The sequence below is a fragment of the Mobula birostris genome, chromosome 2, assembly GCF_030028105.1.
Source record: "Mobula birostris isolate sMobBir1 chromosome 2, sMobBir1.hap1, whole genome shotgun sequence".
Taxonomy (NCBI): Eukaryota; Metazoa; Chordata; class Chondrichthyes; order Myliobatiformes; family Myliobatidae; genus Mobula; species Mobula birostris.
This window is the reverse complement of record NC_092371.1, coordinates 178,276,583-178,289,641: the sequence shown is the minus strand read 5'-3', so window position 1 is coordinate 178,289,641 and position 13,059 is coordinate 178,276,583. Positions and strand designations below refer to the sequence as shown.

Sequence of the window (13,059 nt, the reverse complement as noted above, 5' to 3'; positions counted from 1 at the left end):
CAGTGGGATTGAGCTCTCATTGAGCCTGATGGTACATGTTCTCAAGTTTTTGTATCTTCATTCCAATATGGGGGTGGGGAGGAGAAGACAGAATAGGAGGGGACTCACATTATGTTGGCTGCTTTCCAGAGACAGCAAAAAGTGTAGACAGAGTCCATGGAGGGAGACTAATTTGCGTGATAGATGAGACTGTGTCCTCAACTCTGCAATTTCTTGTCTTTCTGGATGGAGCAGTTGCCATACAGAGCTGTGATGCATCCATGCAGGATGATTTCTATGGTGCATCTGTCAAAATTGTTGGGGGTCTTTGGGGACATGTTGAATTTCCTTAGCATCCTAAGGATGTGAGCTTTCTTGGCCAGAGTATCCATATAGCTGGAGCAGGACAAATTGTTGCTGATGTTTACACTTGGGAACATGAGGCTGTCAACCATCTCCACCTCAGGACCATTCATACCATAGCTTCTCCTTTGATTCCCTTTTTCCTCAATATTTTATCAATTTTTATTGATGCACCATAGGAAACATCTTATCTGGAAGCACCATGGCCTACTATGGCAATCACATTAAATTAGGTCCCCATGTATTAGCCATTTCTGCCCTGGTACAAAGTCTTGGGCTGTTCGCTCCATCTATATGCCTCTTATTGTCATGTACGCCTCTATCAAAGCACTTCTCATCTTTCTGCGCTCCAAAGAGAAAAGCCCTATCTCACTAAGCCTCTTCTCATAAGACATGATTATGCAGGGGTGGAGGGCTATGGACACTGTGTGGGCAGAAGGGATTAGTTTAATTATTTGGGCAGCAGGCCTGTTGTTGTGCTGTACTGTTCTTGGACCAGCCATCAAAAGGCAGGTCAACTCTGAGTGAGTACAATCCTTGACAGGCGGGAGGTAAAAGAGTAAGAATAAAGGGAGCCTTTTCTGGCTGGCTGCTGGTCACAAGTAGTGTTTCACAGTAGTCTGTGTTAGGACTACTACTTTTTTATGTTGTATGTCAATCATCTGGATGACAGAATTGATGCTCTGTGGCCAAGTTTGTGGGTGATACAAAGATAGGTAGAGGAGCAGGTAGCATTTAGGAAGCAGAGAGACTACAGGAGGACTTAGATAGTCCAGGAGAATTGGCAAAGAATGGCAGATGGAATACAGTGTCAGGAAACACTTTGGTAGGTTAAGTAAAAGTGCAGACTATTTTCTAAATGGAGGGAAAATACAAAACTCTGAGGTGCAAAGGGACTTGGGAGTCCTCATGCACAATTCCCTGAAGGTTAATTTACAGGTTGAGTCTGTGGTGAGAAAGGTAAATGCAATATCAGCATTCATTTTGAAAGGACAAGAATATAAAAGCAAGAATGTAATGCTGAGGCTTTATAAGGAACTAGTGAGACTCAGTTGGAGTATTGTGAGCAGTTTTGGGCCCCTTATCTATGAACAGGTATGTTGGCATTGGAGAGGTTTCAAAGGATGTCCGTGGAGATGATTCTGATATTGAAAGCCTTATCATATGAAGAGTGTTTGATGAGTCCAGGCCTGAATTCAGAAGAACGAGTGGAGAATCTCATTGAAACTAAGACCAGAAAACACAGTCTCAGAAAAGAGGAACATCCATTTAGAATGGAGATGAGAAGGAATTTATTTAGCCCAAGAGTGGTGAATCTGTGGAATGTATTGCCACAGGTGGCTGTGGAGGCCAATTCGTTTGGTATATTTAAGGCAGAGGTTGATAGATTCTTGATTAGTCAGGGCATGAAGGGATACAGGGAGAAGGCAGGAAATTGGGACTGAATGGGAAATGGATCAGCCATCATGAAATGGGGGAACAGACACAATGAGCCAAATGGCCTACTTCTACTCCTATATCTTTTGAACTTATGGCCGTAATCCAGACACACCAAAAAACTGAATAATTTAAATCATTATTGATTTAAACTTATGAACCTTAATTACCTAACATATATGAGAGATACATCTTCCCTCAAAGAATAACTGGAGTAAGTGGACAATCAGTCCCCAATATTTACATGGTTCTATCTCAGATTTCATCTGTAAATATTTATTAGTCAAGCCACAAGCATGTATGGAAATTTCTGTTACAAAAATGAGATATTGTTGCAAAAATCATTGACACTTCATTCACATGAATCTGCTGTAGCCAAATCCAGGACTCCTCTTGGACTGAAGGTAAGTTCAATGTGTGTTGATAGCAAACTCTTCCCAGTGGAAGTACACACTGGCTCTACATACAGCTGTTCAACTTGCAATGACATCCACAGAGGGAATTACTTATGCAAAACGTTCAAAGGCATTTTAGATTAGTGTTTGTCTCAAGCCCTGGTCTGCTAACATTTCAGATTCAGGTCAGTCTATTGTCATAATCACCAGGGTGTAATAAAATTCCTTATGAAATTTCTTGCTCACGTGAAGCTCCCAGAGTAAACAGTGTGTGTAATAGTAAATGCAGTGATGAGCGCAAAATGTCAGAACAGTGCAGATATTGCCATACGCGCCGAAACAGTGAAAACAGAAATGGTGACGCATTGGCAGTGATAGTGTCTCACTGATCCTGATGAATTTTGCTCCTCCGATTCATGCCATCAACACTGGAGCTGAGAAAATCCCAAGGCACTGTAATAATAAGAAAGCGCTAAGGCGACTGAATAGGAAGTTACCTCTAACCAAATGCACTGAAAATGATTTCATACTGTACAAAGAAGCAGCAGGGACTGCAAATTAATGAAAGAATTTAAAACAGTTAACAAGGATAAAGCAGGGCAGTAATTATATCAAATATGTGAGCGGACTAGCACTGCTGTGTTCCCTGCAGCAGAGGTGTCACTTTGGAATTTTTTCCAGACTATTATTTCCATGAGTGAATACTTGAAGTTCATGTTTTTGCATAAGTGAACAAGGCACCTACATAAAAAAGCACGGGATGTCAGAATCATTTCCTGAGGAGCCCTGGAAGTGGTAAAATAGTTGGAGAGATCCTGGACTCGTGAACTATGGAGTACTGATATTGGGTTATTAATTACACATCTAATGAGGTGGAGTGAAAAACTTTGTTTGGCATGCCATCCATACAGATCAATTCAAAACACAAATGCATCAAGGTAATACAGGGGAAAATCAATAACAGAATGCAGAATATATTGTTATCATTACAGAGAAAGGGCAGTGTAGGCCAACAATAAGGTGCAAGTCTATAACGCAATAGATTGTGAGATCAAAAGTCCATCTTTATTATACAAGATGTCTGTTCGGAAATCTGATAACAGCAGGATAGAAGCTGTCCTTGGACCTAGTGGTGCATGTTTTCAGGCTTTTGTATCTTTGGCCTGATATAGGGAGGCAGAGAGAGATGTTCTGGGGTGGGTGGAGCCTTTGATTAATCTGAGCCAGTGAAACACATAGATAGAGACCATGGAAGGGGTGACTGGTTTGGGTGATGGACTGGGTTACGTCCACAACTCTCTACAACTTCTTGTGGTCTTGGGCAGTGTAATTACATCAAAAACTCCATTCCAGCCACACTAGACACTCACCAATATGCTTACTGACAGAATTGCTCCATGATAGATGCTATGGCATCTGTCATGCACCTGGCTCTGACACACCCAGAAAATAAGGACATTTATATCAGATTGCTGTTTCTAGATTTCAGTTTGGTATTCAACACTATTGTCCCACAGACGCTGGTGAACAAACTCCTACTCCTCAGTCTAAATACACCACTGTGCAACTGGATGTAGGACTTCCTCACCAACAAACCTCAGATAGTCAGATGCACAACCACTCCTTCCTCACCATCATCTTCAACATGGCTGACCCCCCCCAAGGCTGTGTGCTGAGCCCACTGCTTTACTCTCTGCTCACACAGGCCTGTACACCAAACACCCAAGTAAACACATTGCCAAGTTCACCCATGTTACGACAGTGGAGGGCTCATCACCAACAATGATGGGATGGCCTATGAAGAGGAGGTGGAAGAGCTTGATACCTGGTGCCAGACAAATAACCTCTTCCTCAATGTCAACAAAACCAGGGAGATGGTTATCAACTTCAGGAGAACTAGCACCACTCATACCCCTTTTTTTCATCAGTGGCACAGTACTGGAAAAGCAAGCAACCTCATACTCCTGGGAGTGCACATCTTGTGCAACTTATCGTGGTACCAGACCACATCCTATTCAATCAAGAAAGCTCACAAAAATATCCACTTTCTGAGGAGACTGAAGAAAGCTAAACTATGCAACCCTATAGTCATGACTTCCATAGCAGACGGCATCCTAACACGCTGCAATGCTGCATGGTATGGAAATTGCACTGCAGAGGGTGAGAAGGCTCTACAACAGGGTAGTCAAAACTGCCTAATTCATTACCAGCACCAGCCTACCCACCATCCAGGACATATATATAGAAAGGTGCTGGAAGGACTGACTAACACTCTCCTGTGCGTTGGAGTGGAAAATGATAGATGCACTGTTGGTTTTGAAAAGACCTCTCGTGAATACCTATTGACTTGAACCCAAAGTCAGTGTACGATCCCACAAACTAGTGACACAGCCGGACATTGACTTTATCAGAATCATGGCTGGCAGTCAACATCCCAGATTTCTGTGTCATAGTGATTGTTGGGGATTGGTGGAAACTTCCTCACCCCCACCTCCTTCCTCCCCTTCCTGTTTTCCTCCCTTTTCCCTCCCCAGATCCATCCACCCACCTCACAAACAGAGTTCCTCCACAGCCTCCACGCATGTGCCCTTGTTCTTGATCCATCTCCCTTTCTTCTTTCCCCCAACAGTTCCCAGTCTCACCTCCTGTACTCTGATGTCCAGTAATGGCAGCCTTTTATGGTCCTGCTTATCTCGACCCTAAAGACTCCCCACTCCCACCTCACCACAACTACATATTTTCTTTTTGTCTGCCTCTATCTAACATCTCCTGACTTCACCCTCGCCTTCCCTACATGGCTCGACCCACCAGTTATCTTTCAACCACCTTTTCCCCCCAATCAATCAGGTTTCCCGTCAGCCTCCGCTGCTGCAGAGAACATCACCAATGTTCGTCCAACCTCTCCTTATAGCACATGTCTTCTAGTCCTGGTGAACCTCTTCTGTACACTCTCAAAAGCCTCCAGAACCTTCATAAACACACATCCTTCTACATTCAAGGATCGGGAACTGACTTTATTTGCCATTTACATTTATGTGTATTAGAAATTTGCTGTGATGTGTTGGCAGAACATGCATCAAAAAACAACATTCAACAATAATAAAGGATTATATAAAATAAAGTTAGAAGTTTTGATATGGAATTAAATATGCATAAGTGCATAAATACCAGCATGTATTTACAATGTAAACAGCATTATAAAAGTGGTTTAAAGTGTTTACAGTGCAGTGCAGTCACTGAGGTAATTGATAGAGGAGGGATGGGGGAATAACCGGAACCAGAACAGTTGATCAGATTAAATGCCCAGGGGAAGAAACTTTTAAAGTGGTGATCAGAAATGAACGCATTGTTCCAAGTGCAGCCTTATCAAACTTTTATACAACAGCAACGAACATTTACACTGAATTCTTCATCCAATGAAGATAACCACGTTGTACACCTTCTTTACCACCCTATCTCCTTATGTTGTCATTTTCCCTCTGTATGTTAGTGCTGCTAAAGGTTTCTGCCATTACTATAGAAGTACACATTCACCCACGAAGCCGCCAGGACTTTGGAATGAGAGGAAGCAGCATTTATCCTTCTTGGCGAAAGCTCCAGTGTTGATGGATCAATGGGCAGCAGAGCAGGGCAGCTGCCTCTCAACCCCAGTAACCCAGGTTCAATCCCGACACAAGGTCCTGCAGACATGTTTCCTTTGGGGGTTCTGGTTTCTTCCCATGCTCTAAAGACATGCCAGTTAGTGGGTAACTTGACACTTGCATATAAATAAACTGTAATCTGTGGTGTTGATGAGATGTGGGATGCGTGTAGAGGGTCCTGACGAAGGGTTCCGGCCCGAAATGTTGACTGACCGTTTCCACGGATGCTGCCCGACCTGCTGAGTTCCTCCAGCCTGTTGTGAGTGTTGCTTTGACCCCAGCATCTGCAGAGTATTTTGTGTGAGTGTAGAGGGTGATTGATGGTTGGCATAGACTCAGTGAGGCAAAGGGCCAGTTTGCTGAACTACATCAGTAACCATCTCATCCCAACATATTCTTTGATGCACCCAAACTTGTCAATTGTACAGGATGCAGAGATGTTTGTGAGCCCCACTGTGGTCTAACATGAGTGTTTGTAGATTATGTATCAGCAGCTGACCCAAAAGATTTCACATAAGTATTCTACATAGAAACATAGAAACATGGAAAACCTACAGCACAATACAGGCCCTTTGGCCCACAAAGTTGTGCCGAACATGTCCCTACCTTAGAAATTACTAGGCTTACCTATATTCTTCTAAGCTCCGTGTACCTATCCAAAAGTCTCTTAAAAGACCCTATCAAAAATACAGAGTGGCTATAAGTTATTTATTTTAAACAAAATGGACACCACAGTAGTGTAGCAGTTAGCACAACGTGTCGGATTTCAGAGTTCAGTCTGGGACGCTCTGTAACGAGTTTGTACAACCTCTTTCTGGAACCTTTATTAATATGCTTTTGCTATATTAATAGCAAAAGGATAGTGAGGGATAAAATTGGTCCCTTAGAGAATCAGAGTGGACGGCTAATTGTGGTGCCAAAAGAGATGGGGGAGATTTTGAACAATTTCTTTTCTTCGGTATTCACTAAGGTGAAGGATATTGAATTGTATAAGGTAAGGGAAACAAGAAGGGGAGTTATGGAAAATATGATGATTAAAGAACAGTAAGTACTGGCGCTTTTAAGGAATATAAAAGTGGTTACGTCTCCAGGTCCGGACAGGATATTCCCTAGGACCTTGAGGGAAGTTAATGTGGAAATAGCAGGGGCTCTGACAGAAATATTTCAAATGTCATTAGAAACGGGGATGGTGCCAGAGGATTGGTGTATTGCTCATGTTGTTCCATTGTTTAAAAAGGGTTCTAAGAGTAAACCTAGCAATTATCAGCTTCTGAGTTTGATGTCAGTGGTGGGTAAATTGATGGAAAGTATTCTTAGAGATGGCATATTGTCATGGTCCAGTCCGTGAAGTCCGCATTCCGGTTCACAGTCAGGTCCATTGACCCTTGCTCCAGGTTTTTCTGTCTACCCTGTTTCTGTTCTTGTTGAGTACTAATTGAGGCAGCTGATTCTCGTTGGGTCTGGCTGCATAAATACTTCCAGAGACCAGGGCGTGGCTGCTGGATTGTTCTTGTCCTTACTCCTTGTATCCCTTCCCCTGCCTTCTATTTCCTCGCCTGAAGTTCTTGTCTCGCCTTGCATTGCCTGAAGCCTTGCTTTGTCTTGCCAGTAACTCTCACCTCAAGTCTCTGGTCTCCAGCCTCACCTCAAGTCTCTGGTCCCCAGCCTCACCTCAAGTCTCTAGTCTCCAGCCTTGTCCTGCCTGCCAGCTAAGTCACGTCCTTGCCTAGTTCTGGGGTCCGAGCCAGAGACAAGACCCAGGTTCTGGGTTCTTGTCCAGTCTCTGGCTCAGAGTCCAAGCCCGGGCTCCTAGTTCTCTTGTCCAGCCCTGTTCTGTGTTCCCGGTTTTCATGTCCATGTCCTTGCCCTCACCCTGTATCCTAGTCCTGTCCCTAGTACTTCAGCGTCTGTGTCTTGCACTTGGGTCCATTCCCAGTCACCCCCTTATTATACATATATAATTATCTGGATAGACAGGGTCTGATTAGGAACAGCCAACATGGATTTGTGCGTGGAAGGCCATGTTTGACAAATCTTATTGAATTTTTTGAAGAGGTTACTAGGAAAGTCGACGAGGGTAAAGTGGTGGATGTTGTCTATATGGACTTCAGTAAGGCCTTTGACAAGGTTCCACATGGAAGGTTAGTTAGGAAGGTTCAATCATTAGGTATTAATATCAAAGTAGTGAAATGGATTCAGCAGTGGCTGGATGGGAGGTGCCAGAGAGTAGTGGTGGATAACTGTGTGTCAGATTGGAGGATGGCGTCTAGTGGTGTGCCTCAGGGATCTGTACTGGGTCCAATGTTGTTTGTCACATACATTAATGATCTGGATGATAGAGTGGTAAATTGGATTAGTAAGTATGCAGGTGATACTAAGATAGTTGGAGTTGTGGATAATGAAGTAGGTTTTCAAAGCTTGCAGAGAGATTTAGGCCAGTTAGAAGAGTGGGCTGAAAGATGTCAGATGGAGTTTAATGCTGAAAAATGTGAGGTGCGACATTTTGGTAGGACTAATCAAAATAGAACATGCATGGTAAATGGTAGGGCATTGAAGAATGCAGTAGAACAGAGGGATCTAGGAATAATGGTGCATAGTTCCCTGAAGGTTGAATCTCATGTGGATAGGGTGGTGAAGAAAGCTTTTGGTATGCTGGCCTTTATAAATCATAGCATTGAGTATAGGAGTTGGGATGTAATGTTGAAATTGTACAAGGCATTGGTAAGGCCAAATTTGGAGTATTGTGTACAGTTCTGGTCACCAAATTATAGGAAAGATGTCAATAAAATTGAGAGAGTACAGAGGAGATTTACTAGAATGTTGCTTGGGTTTCATCTCCTAAGTTACAGAGAAAAATTGAACAAATTGGGTCTTTATTCTTTGGAGCGTAGAAGGTTGAGGGGGGACTTGAGGGGAATAGATAGAGTTGACGTGGATAGGCTTTTTCCATTGAGAGTAGGGGAGATTCAAACAGGAGGACATGAGTTGAGAGTTAAAGAGCACAAATTTAGGGTAACATGAGGGGGAACTTCTTTACTCAGAGAGTGGTAGCTGTGTGGAATGAGCTTCCAGAAGAAGTGGTTGAGGCAGGTTCAATGTTGTCATTTAAAGTTAAATTGGATAGATAAATGGACAGGAAAGGAATGGAGGGTTATGGGCTGAGTGCAGGTCAGTGGGACTAAGTGAGAGTAAGAGTTCAGCACGGACTAGAAGGGCCGAGATGGCCTGTTTCCGTGCTGAAATTGTTATATGGTTTATATGGTTATATGGAATGCATGGGTTATGGCCGATTTCCTCCCACAGTCCAAAGGCGTACCAGATGGTAGGTTTGTAGGTCATTGTAAATTGTGTGGTGACGAGGCTAGAGTTAAATTGGGGGTTGCTGGCAGTACATCTCAAAGGGCTGGTTTGGCCTATTCCGCACTGCATCTCTAAATAAATAAATATTCTGAAACTAATATTTTGACAGCAATTATGTGGTTTTAAATTTCATTGAAGCCATTATACTCAGATGAATAATGGATTAATCAGTATCAACATCATCAGAAATACATGTTGCATCAGCCTTCCGAAAACAGGAGGGAACTGACACGCTGACACCTACTAATTTCTTACAATATCATACAACATACACACATAGGAACAGGTTCTTCAGCCCACAATGTCTGCCTTGCCAAATTAAACAAATCCCTTCATTGAAGGGATATGTGGTCTATATCCCTCCATTGCTGACTGATCACATGTCTAACAAGCTCTTCAATTCCACTATCTCATCTGCCTCCACTATTGCGCCTGGCAGCACATTCCAAGCACCTACATTCTGTAAGAAAAACTTCTTCCACCCAATTTCTTTAAACTTTCCACCTTTCACCTTAAATAGACATCCTTTCATATTTGACATTTCTACTCTGGGTAAAAGACTCTGACTGCCTATCTATGCCTTTGGTATTCTTATCAACTTCTATCAGGTCCCCCTCAGCCTCCACTGCTCTAGAGAAAACAATCCAGATTTGTCCAACCTCTCTTTGTTGTACAAGCTCTCTAATCCAGGCAGCATCCTGGTGAACTTCTTCTGCACCCTTGTTAAATAAAAATCTGGAACAAGTTCTTATTGTTTGCAGTAGCATACCATATATTAAAAGAATGACAGCTTTATCAAGTATGATTCTTTGAGAAATTCAAATTTGAATCTTATTTAAGTTTCAGGAATAGAAGAGGGAAATATAACATATGGTTTGTTGCTAGAGCAAGCAGTTTCTTTGAATGAATTAACAACCATCCATAGCCTTGAGCTATCTTCCCTCGATGTATGACGAACATCTCAAGCTGATTGGGACTGGAATACCTGAGAAAGATTATGTCACCACTGTTAATGTCAGTCAGATTTTTCTGAACATTGCTGCCTGTCATTCCCTCTGGGTTTCTGCCAGACAGTTTGAAGCATTTTGTTCAAGTTACCAGTAACAATCCTTTTTAGGACAAAATCACTTGTACTAATGCCCATCAGGATAAGAATTAAGAATTGAAAATACACTTGGACTAAGATGTTAACTGTCCTGTGCTATCACCAGTGGGATCATCAGTTGATCTGCCACCTGTCTTCAGGATTTTCGGCCCGCTTATGATCAAGACTCCCCCGAGGTGGTGGGCCAGCAGTGCTAAAGCACCACCTCCCACTGGTGAGCTTAAAAACTTGGCATCTGCCTCTATCAGAGTTGTTGGTCACTTCCATCCAACAGATAGTCTGCTCTTCAGGTGAAGGGTTTGCAAGATATGTATACACTGTCTGACTATCTGCCCCTCTGGACATACTTGGTCCACACCCATGCTGATCCTTTCTCTGCTGCCTCAGCTACAGCCCTGCTAGTTGACTTGATCTCTCTTCTAGTGAAGCCAAGGTCACGCAGCCACTTCTGGAGAGTGAACACAATAAACCCACGGCAGCCTACTTCGAATGGATAGCATGAGACCTTCCATTCTCTGTCTCTGCACTCTGATCTTCATTCTGCATACTTGGTTAACTTGAGCTCATGGGCTTCATCGATGTTGTCTTCCCAGGGGACTGTGAGTTCACCAATAACCACTTCTCTACTGGTGTCAGACCATACGATTATATCTGGACACAATGTGGTGAAAGCTATTTGCTCCAGGAAACTGCCTTTCCCATCCAGGTCGGCCTTGACACACCAATCATTGGCTGAAGAAAGTATGCTTGATCGTGAGCCTGCGCTGTACACCCTTGACTTGGAGCCTTCTTTCGCAAATGATATGCGTTGTTCTGTGCAGCATGGGGCATGAGATAAGTTGTGCTGCAGTACTCTCTGCTCAACCACTTCTGTTACAACTTTGAGAACGTTGTTATGTCTCCAAGTGTACATGCTGCTGGAAAGGTTGACTCTGCATGCGCTCAAAATATGTTGAAGTGTTCCCTTCTCGCCACAAGCAGCACACCTGTCTGTCTTATCTTCATACCAGGTGCTGAGGTTGGCAGGTGTTGGGAGCAGATTGTACGCTGCTCCGCAGAGAAAAGAAATGCAGAGCGGTTCCATCTGCCATAGAACATTCCAAGATAGATGTCGTTGTTCAACACTTTCCCACCGGGTCCAAGCCCCTTGTTTGGCCAGGCCAGCTGTTTTAGCTAACCTCTTCTCCTCTTCTACCTCTCGTATTTCTTGTGTTACAAGCTCACGGCGCTCCTTACCTGTAGAAGATGACCACCATTTGTGGGTTGTCCATCCAAGTCCCTGGCGGCCTAGCTGGATAGCCCCAACCGTCTCCTTGTGCTTCAAACTAGACTCTGCCTCATCAACTGCTACACGGGCTGACCACTTCCTGCCTGATCTCACGTCTGGCTGGGTTTTCTTGATGACAGGGTCTTTTGAGTCTCGAAGCATCAAGAATGATCTTACCTTGGCTACCTTGACCTCTTCAACAAGGGATTGCACAGGGATGGTAAGCTTTGTCTGGCTACTGTGGATAGTCACATACTTATTGATCTTCCATTCCATTGCCTCAACATGGGACATTGCCACTTCACAGACAGTTAGTGGCCACATTATCCATGGCATCAGTCCGTACTGCAAGCACCACAACTTCAACTTGCCAGGCAAGCCACACTTGTCGACAGATATCAGACCCCTGCTGATCTGTTCTCCTGTCTCTTGAACCCTCTTGGTGTCTCTCAGCTCCTCTGTGTACCATCGCCTGAGGCTCTTAACTGGTTCACAAGACAAGGTTGGTCCTGAATGGATGGAGTCTCCTCTCCACAAAGGGTGAAATGAAAGTCAACCAGCTTTCTTCTCCTAAGAACAAGTCTCCTTGACTCCTTGGTCTTGAACTTCATTCTTCCCCAGTCCATTAGCTCCTCGAGTCTAGGTAGTATATTTTCCACTGCCTCCATGCTGGGACTCAAAAGGGTGAGATTGTCCATGAACGCTCCTATTGGTGGTTACTCCCCTCCGCCATCAAGTGCGACACCTGGTCCCACTGATTCTGCAGCCCTCACAATGACCTCCATGGCTAACACAAAAAGGATGAGTGAAATTGCACATCCCATTGGGATTCCAACATCCAAGCTCTGCCACCTGGTTGTAAACTGCTGAGTGGAAAACCTCATCCGGAAATCATTGTAGTACTTCCATCACAAACTCAATCAGGACATGGGGAACAGAACCATACACATTTGCCAGATCAAGCCAAACTACAGCCAGATTTCTTCTCAACCTTTTTGACTCCTGGATGGTATGCCATATCATACTAGAATGTTCAAGGCATCCCGGGAAGCCTGGTATTCCTGCCTTCTGCTCAGACGTATTTACCAATCCATTTTCTATCACAAATGAAGATATTCTTTCTGCCAGAATGCCAAACATAATCTTCCCCTCGACATTCAGGAGTGAAATTGGTCAGAACTGATTCAATGTAGTAGAATTCTCTTCCTTCGGGATGAATACTCCTCCAGCCTCACTCCATGACAAAGGAACAACACCTTGTCTCCACACCACCTTCAACAATCTCCACAAGTATTTCCTCAGCTCTTCACACTTCTTGAACACCTTATACGACACTCCATTAGGTCCTGGCACTGAGCCTGACTTTGCCTTTCTGATGAACCGTTCCACTTCTGCCAATTTGGGTTCTGACAGATCAAACTTCACTCCTGGCTTGGTAGGCTTCACAAGCCTTGAAACGTCAAGCAAAGGAGCCTCCCGCTGTTCGTTAGCGTAAGTGCTTGCCAGGTGATC

At 43.8% G+C, this 13,059-nt stretch overlaps 1 protein-coding gene across 1 annotated transcript in view; it reads left to right on the top strand.

The window, feature by feature from the left end:
- The window catches only part of dlgap2a (discs, large (Drosophila) homolog-associated protein 2a), a 118,105-nt gene that overhangs the window by 1,409 nt on the left and 103,637 nt on the right, over positions 1-13,059 (top strand). The gene's annotated exons all lie outside the window — the stretch shown is intronic.